At 41.7% G+C, this 8,677-nt stretch overlaps 1 long non-coding RNA gene across 2 annotated transcripts; it reads left to right on the top strand.

Moving 5' to 3' along the window:
• Positions 1 to 345: 345 nt before the first annotated feature.
• Positions 346 to 3,860, top strand: LOC133740548 (uncharacterized). 2 transcript variants are annotated; one of them, XR_009861293.1, is made up of 5 exons: positions 346 to 645; positions 779 to 872; positions 2,295 to 2,588; positions 2,687 to 2,750; positions 2,974 to 3,860. It is a non-coding gene; the product is annotated as an uncharacterized LOC133740548 (long non-coding RNA). The 2 variants fall into 2 exon arrangements; XR_009861294.1 differs by having other exon boundaries at positions 2,360 to 2,588.
• Positions 3,861 to 8,677: the final 4,817 nt, after the last annotated feature.

Here is an 8,677-nt window from a genome sequence, read left to right on the forward strand (position 1 = left end):
TCTTCGCGGTTCTTGCTTCACAGGCCTCTTGTCAGGGAGTGTTGGCAGCTGATGGCAAACCAACTCCGGTGACACACTACAAGAATAAGTTAATCACACGACACTCATCATACGACACATGAGTTTTTGCTGTCGTCTGAGTTAGTCAGACGACAGATTTTTTAAATCGGTCGTCTCATCTCTACTCAGCCAACACATCGTCATTTGGTAAATTTAAGAGATTTCAGACAACACTAACAAGGAGATCTGTTGTCTGAAAAAAAAAAAATTTAAATTTAAATTTATTTGAGTGAAAACACTCACAACCTAGCCCATCTGAAAGTGTTCCCTCCTTAGCTAAAAAAATTAGGTCACTCTCCCTTCCAAATCGCTCTCAGCCTCTTTCTCACTCTCCATCGTTCTCAGCCTCTTTCTCACTCCCCATCGCTCTCAGCCTCAATCCCGCTCACCCTCTCACCCTTGTCGAGCCTCTCAGCCTCACTCTCACTCAGCCTCGTCTCTCTCCGTCGCGCGCGCCTTCAGTCTCTCCACCACGGGTTCTCTCTCCGTCAGTCTCCCTCAGTCGCGACTCCATATCTCTCTCTCTCTCCCCCTCCCCCTTGAGGATCCACGGGTTCACTCTTCAGCCTCCATCTCTCTCTCCTTGTAAGTTCTTCTCTTTTCAGATTCAGTTCAATTCTTTGTTTTATTTCATTGGGCTTTGATTGGGTTTACAGATATGATTGGGTTTATTGCAAAAATCTCAACTCTTCCCCGTCTTCTTCTGTTGGTCTATCAGATTTTGTGACACGGGTTGGGTGCACCGGCGTTGTGTTTTTGGTTGAGGAGAAAGATGAACGACTCAGATTGTAATTTTTAATAATAAAATTCAGGTATGACCATATGATATTGTGGATTCATATGGATTTTGGTAAATTTGTTTAGGTTTTTAATCAAAAGTGAACCGGGCCTGTCTGAAGCTTAGGATTTATAGCTAGCTATTTGGTAATCTAAGATGGTGTCTGTTTGGTTTTTAATATTTGGTTCGATTGAGTGTGTTGAATTAGTTTCTGGGTTCACTTGGTTGGAATTGGATCTGTAGGAATTGGAATTGAGTGTATTGAACTAGTTTCCACTTGGTAATGTCTTCAGCAATGTTGCTTTAAACTATGATACAATGAACGATTTGATGAGTGTAGGATTACACAGATTATGGAAGGATGAGTGTAGGGTACTGAATCTATTTTGGAATTGGGGTTGAACTATTGGACAGTTTGAGCTTTGAAGAGAAGAATTTGTGGGTTTTTCTATATCAGAAACTGTTGAGATTGATTTTATTTTGTGTTTTCCTAAATTGCTAATATCAGTAATATGCTATCGTTGAGTTGATTGTTGAATAATGAATATGGAGCATTTGTCTTACTGCATATTGTTAAAGTCAAGTAGTGGATAAGAGGATGGAAGTCAAAGTTCATATCCTAATATGATGAAGAATCGGTTTAAGGAAATGAAGGGAATATCTCAAATTGTATCTGTTATAGGTTTCTTAATTCTTATTTTGTTTTACAGTCTATATATCATCTCATCCCACTTTCTTTCTATATTTCAAAATTTGGAGTCAGTTCTACTCACAATGGATAACTAGACCTGTATTTTCCTTTTCTTTTTGCCTAGAGATAGTAAACTGAAGTTAGGATATGGAAACTAAAGAGCTTGTGAGGATAAAGAACAATGGAGCTAGCATTTTGCATTGAGAATGGTTAACAGTTGTATTTGCCCAAGTTTCAATAGGAAGATTTTGTCATTTAATCATTAAAAAAAAAAAAGTCATTGCACTTCGTAAAGGTCAAGTACTAGTTTAGTTAATGGAAGTGTCAAATTTTGCATCCTAAAATGGATGTTGAAAACCCAAGAAGTGAGTAGATTTTCTAGGAGGAAAGCGAAAGTGAGTTTATCTGAAATGGGCTGATGTGTTGTTGATTCTCTTACTTATTTCTTCTGGTCTATTTAACAGCTTATTGCTTTGAATATTACGGTTAGATACGTAAGTAGGAGTATTTTAATACATTTACCTCTGAGTTTATAGAGTTAAAGTGATACAGAGTCCAGCTATTGATGCGTACCTCACTCTTTATGTTTAACTTAATAAGACAAACGTTTTGCTTCATATGCAGCATTTGCTTTGAGTTGTCATATTTTATTGGAATTAGACTGTTGTATCTGTATTGTGATCGATTCTACAAATGGGTTTGTTATATAGGTGTTCTTTGTGGACTGATTGTTACTTTCTTACTAATGTTCTATAATGATTGCAGGAACTTCCAGGCACAATTACTAGCTAATGCACATGCTGCTTTCTAATTGGACTTTCTAATGACAGGTTGATGTACTTTCCAAGGGGACTAATTTTAATTGTATTGGTGATTGGGTTGTGGAGGCCACTGTAAAGTAAGATTAGTTTGCATGCACATTTTCTTCTACTTATTTATATAGTATCTATTTAAAAGAGTTTCCCTTGGTGCTTGTTTGTTTGCAATGTTATGAGCATTCACCTGACGAGTGCAAAGTCTTTGGTTGGAGTAGTTGGAGTTGCACAAAAGGAAAAGAAGGTATTTACTTCTCAGTTTATGTGCATCTGCATTTTTGAAATAACATTAAATTGACCAAAGCCATTCAAACTAAGTTCTTTGACTGTTTTTGGTGCCAGGGGCGGGATGTGTATGTTATGGTGAGCTTCTTGATGGGAATTCTGGAAGTTTACTTAGTACTGAGTATGTGGTTTTGTCAAGTGAATTTAACACTTTCAGATGAAGAATTTTTTACTCAATGCCACTACTTTTGGAGTGTATAGTTTTTATGAACTGCTGTGAATTTTATTGATTCTCAGTATATGACTTCACATTTTAGATTTTAACTCGATGACTGAATTGTTGCAAAGTGTGCTGGATTGAATGTGTTCTCTGATTTAAATTGGATTGAATGTGGTTTTTGTAGGCAGCAAATCCATGCTCCAGCTAATTTAAAAAAGGGCACACACCAAATGCTTTCACAAGCAATATAGTGCTTTTAACAGATCACACAGTTTTGCTTTTCTGGGTAAGCTTGAATGTCACTGCCATCATATTTAGATCTTAACACAATTTGATTAGATACCATTTGATTTTATGGATATTTATCGCTTATCTTTGAGCTTCTGGTTTGAATGAAAGTTGAATCGTAGACTCAATGTTAGTAGTCTTAAGTTTGATATTTGGTTCTTGAGTCTATTTAGTTGGAAGTGTGATGCAGCATTTAGCATTTTTACTGCTGTGGTTATCTTACCTATTGACTAATGATCTATTCTGTCAGTTTAAATAATTTCAAGTAGTGGCTTGGGTAAGATCGGGGTTTTATTTTTGTCGCTGCTTCGTACTGCTTGGAATGCTAGAAGATTTCTATTTGAACTATTCCGTATGAGTTTTTTGATTTGAGAGCACAACGTTTTTATTGCGGGCCATGCAAATACTGAAAGGCACTTTGCATTTTGTCTTCATCAAGATTGGGTATCAAGGTGGGCTTTGCTTAAAAATTAGGATCAAGAAGGTTGGTATGCGGAGATAATAATAAAGGCATATGGAGAAAGCTTGCCTTGACCACACTGCTGGCTTAGTTGCTGTGCGTAAATAGTACTATCGTATCTAGTAGTTGGTGACTTATTTTGGTAACCTACTTGATTGTACAAGATAGACAATATTACTTGCTAGATTGAGGTTACTTTTGGTTAGGATTGCTGGATTTGATCATATCTGGATATGGATATGTACTTTTGGAAATGTTTTGGATTGACAATGTAAGAACAGATGGCATTGATATATGACAATGTTATATTTTGGATTTGTTCAGGATATGAATGTTCATATTTGCAACAATTGTGCAAAGTTAATTCAGACAACATATATAGGTCAAATAACTGTAGTTTCCAAAGGTATCACACAACTGAAGGGTTCATAAAACCATTGTCTGAGATCCACTCATACAACACATCTAAAAACAGCAAATAATACATGTTGTCTGAACTTATTTCAGACAACAGAAATAACAAATTGATGTCGTGTGATCTCCATTCCGGTAACATGTATAATAAAGTTACTGTCGTCTGATATTGAAATCAGACAACAGATATAACAATAATATGTTCACTAAGATTCATTTCAGACAACAGAAATAACAAATTGACGTTGTGTGATCTCCATTCCGGTAACATGTATAATAAAGTTACTGTCGTCTGACATTGAAATCAGACAACAGATATAACAATAATATGTTGACTAAGATTCATTTCAGACAACAGAAATAACAAATTGATGTTGTGTGATCTCCATAAGACACAACTAAAACAACAATGACTGTTGTTGGAGATTCATTTCAGACAACAGTGTCATTATAACTGTGTGGTGTGAAATTCATTTCAGACATCATGTAGTTGTGTTGCTGTTGTCTGAGATTCATCACACACAACACAGTTTTCCTAAAACTGTTGAGGTAATATAGCTTTTCTCAACAGTTAATAAACCAACTGTCGTGTGAGTTTGTAACAGACAACAGTTAAACCTAATTATTTTAATTTGGAAATATTCAGACGACACATACTTAGCTATATATGTTGTGTGAATTTTGAACAGACAATGGTTTTTAACTGTCGTCTGAATGAGGTCAATCAGATGACAGGCTACTAGACAACAGCAGGTTTTTCATTCAGACGACAGTTAATGAACTGTCGTCTGTTTAACTTTGTGGTATAGTGACAGGCCGGGCATATCTTCATATTTCTCTGCAAAGCAGTCTTTGAATGCCAATAATAGCTCGATAAGCCTCTGCTTTTCGCTAGGCTCTAAGTAAGCGCCGATAGCCACTTCCATAGGCTCAGTTGTTGTTCCAAGATTGACCTTCTCGGTAGGGTCTCTGACCTTGGGGGGTGTATCATCTAGCGCTGCCGGAGCTAGCTGAATTTCGACCTCATCTTCATGTTCCTGATCAGAGAGCTCTTCATTGACGGTTTCTAAGGTCGCGATTCGATCATAGGCCTCTCTTTCCACTAAGTATGATGATAGTCGTTCATACAACGAGTGGAGGGCCTCTATCCCTTCCTCTGGAAGGTCGTAATCCATTAATCGCTTAAGGGTTTGGGCACAGCGTGGCCAGGCCTTTCCAGACCTTCTTTTGCGAGCGTGAGCCCCCACTGTGCCAAATCAGAGGCCGTCACCCCTGTGGGGCGGCCCTTGTTATCGATGCCACTCACCTGCAATGGAGTAATAGGCTCCAAGTAATACCTGGCATCTACATAATTCGCGGACACTGGGAATGGACGAGGGTCCGCTTTGATCACCTCAGCCTTATCTGTTTCCCTGTTCCACATAACGAGTTCCTGATGGAGAGTTGACGGAACACAATAGCTCCGGTGGATCCAATCTCTGCCCAGAATAGCGCTATAGGCTGCATAACAATCTGTCACAAAGAAAGCATAAACTCCCTCTGCAGGGCCAACTTTGATGCGCAAGAAAAGTAATCCTAAAGTCTTTGTCACAGTCCCCGCGAAGTTCTTGAGTGTAAGGGATGTAGACTGGATTTTCTCTTTCTTGATCCCGAGCAAGTGCATGGTCCTGGTAGTGATGACGTTCACGGCAGCTCCGGTGTCAACCATGATCTTGCTAACTTTGGTACCGCCAACTTCTGCTGTGATGTATAAATGTCGCATGTGTTGGACCATAGCAGGTGTTGGCCTGGTAAAGCTCATGAAGAATTCGCTGCTGTTAGCATCTTCTGTTTCAAGAAAGACAGCCTCTTCTACATGTGCCGTAACTGCTGACGTAATCTGCAAGGGTTGTGCACTACTTTCCTCAGCTTTCACACAATCCTGCGCGGCGACGGGCAATGCATACTTCGCGGGCAGTACGTAAACCATGTTGCAGGACGTATCAGTCATAAGAGCATCTCCAACCATTTAGTCAAAAGCCAAAGCCATATGCAAAATATGACTCCCCTAATGTCATCACTATTCATTCAATTTTTGCATCTCTAACCATCTTTAGTCAAAAGCCAAAGTCATTTAATAAATTAATGATTTTCGAGAATTAATTAACTACAATATGTAGCACATGCAGCGGGGCCCACCATTTTTTCAGCCAAAGAAATTTGGCTTTCGTTCTACAAACTTGAGTCATTTTGACTCCAGTTATGGCTCAAGAGTCAAAATAGCTAAAGCAAGACCATGGTTGGAGATCCCTCTACCAAAAAGCCAAAGTCAAAATGACTTATAGCTAAATGGTTGGAGATGCTCTAACTATTTCATCTATGCCGTCATCTAGGTCCAACTTGGGTTCGTTGACAGGGGTGTCAGTGTTGAACTGCTTAGCCAGCCGGTCCACCAGCGATTCTTCAGTGAGACCTTTTACCTCACATTGCTCATGTTCTTGCATTCCGGTAACCCGCTTAGGAGTGGTTGACTTTGGTTCCCTGGCTACATTCACCTCAGAAGGGATGACTACTACACTCTGGACCCGTTTAGGTTTCCACTGTAACATATCGGTCGTCCTGTCCTTGCCCCCCAGTCTCTAAAAAACTGAGGATTTGGCCTCTGGGTCCTCACGAAACAGCTTGCGTCTGACAGGCGGTCGCCTAGTCGGCGAGCTCTCTTTTCGCGCTGGCGGAGGTCTTCTTTCGTCGGTGATCCTGCAAAAGACACTGGGCTTAGATGCCCCTGTTACTGAATTTGCCTGCTTCTGGAAGTTGCGGGGAGTCATTAATGGCTTAGCAGCGAGAGCCTCCATCTCTTTCTGATACTGCTCAGGTGATTTGACCAACTGCGAAGGTTTGATCAGGCCCTGGTCTAGAGCCTCTAACGCGCGCTTGGCTTCTCCAAACCTGCGCTGCAGTTTCCTCTTCCTGGAAGGACTTATTTCTACTGCCTTCCCCTTCTCTCTTGTGTACCACTTACCTTCCTTGATGGTGGTGGTTGAAGCCGGTGGGATATAAGGCTTAGTCAGAACGTCTTTGTGCTTGATCGTAGCCTTCTCCTCTTGTGTCCGATCAACCGCGGCCGCTCTCAGCTTCTTGAACAGGTTAGAATCTTTTGGAGATGGCGGTGATTCCACTTTCTCCTTTTCTTTTGGGCTGGCAGGCTGATAGTTTCGCGATGGCGAGGCCCACTTGATGGGCGGGAGAGAGCCAAAGCGAAATATCTGCTCGACCTCTTCGTGTGACACCTGGATGCCACACTCTTCCTTGCATCGCGAGCATAGGACCACAGATGAAGCTTGGCCTGCTGGTTCAGCCTTCTTCTTTGTAGGGGCCTTATCACTGTCAGATTGGACTCCTTTCCCCTTTGTACTCAAATCCAGGGTTAGTCTCCTTTGGTGCTGCTTGGCCCAGTTTACATCGACCATGTTGATCCCAGTGTCAGGGAAAGGGTTCAGGTCAACAAGCGCTGCGGCTGTTACTGGAGCTTCAACCTGCAAACTGCCATTATTAAGCCATACCTGAATCTGGTCTTTGAGCTTCACACAGTCAGCTGTATTATGATTCCACAGGTTGTGAAATTTGCAGTATTTCTTTCCTTTCAGCTGATCTGGTCGCGGAAAAGGTCCAAAGTCGGTCTTCACCATCTTCGCAGCGATCATCTCATCTAGAATCTCATGCGCTTTATTGGCATCATATGTATATGTCGCGAATTCAGGTTTAGTGAAGGCCATTGATTTGAGCTTGACAGGTTCCTTGGAGATTTTCAATTGTTTCAAGGCTAGATTCTTCCTTCCTGTTAGCTCATAAGCAGCGATGTCATTATCCTCCTCTTCATCTTCTTCCTGCACCAGCTCTTCTTCATGATGATGGTAATACGGGTCATTGGTAGCTGGCTGATAATGCAGGGCTGCAACTGTGCGATGCTTTCCTAGCACATATGTCCCTTTGGACGCATTCTTTCTTGCATCAGTTTCTCTAAGAAGATGTTCAAAGCTGCCCACTTCTGTGATAAGCTCTCCCATTGACTGGATCATGCTGCCATGTTGCTTCTTTCGCTGGCGAGGCTCCAGTCCCTTGATCGCCAACTTGATCAACTCTTTCTCAGGCAGGATCACGTTCAGTTTGGCCTTCTGAATCTGGAAGCGCTGAAGGTATGCGACGGCAGACTCAGTAGGTTGCTGGGCCATCTGAGTGAGAGAAGCCAAATCCACTTCAGGCTCAATGGCTCCAAAAGTTTCTCGAAAGAGCTTTTCCATTGCGGGCCAATCTGCCACTGTTCCTGGTCGGAGTTTGGAAAACCACCTAAAGGCAGCTCCAGAGAGAGAAGTGCCAAAGATCCTGCACTTGAGGATGTCATCATTCTGGTACTGGCCGCATTGCACCTTGAACCTGGCCAAGTGAGTTATTGCATTCTCGGTGTCTTCCCCTGAAAAAGTAGAAAATATGATATTTTTATAGCCTCTAGGGAAAGGCGCGAGCATTATATGCGGCGGGAAAGGTCCCTCATAGACCCCATCCATCTGGGCCCTAGGGTTAGCCAGTCTGATCATCTCCTCTACCTCATCTCGTCTCACATATTCTGGACCCGGAGGAGGAGGAGGTGGTACCGCCATCGTATGGCGAACAGCCTGCACAGGTATTGCTTGGTTTGCAGCTGCTGTCCCTTCTCCTATCTGTACAACGCGGGTTGTAGCTGGTTGTT

Source organism: Rosa rugosa, chromosome 3 (genome assembly GCF_958449725.1).
Source record: "Rosa rugosa chromosome 3, drRosRugo1.1, whole genome shotgun sequence".
In the NCBI taxonomy this organism is placed as follows: Eukaryota; Viridiplantae; Streptophyta; class Magnoliopsida; order Rosales; family Rosaceae; genus Rosa; species Rosa rugosa.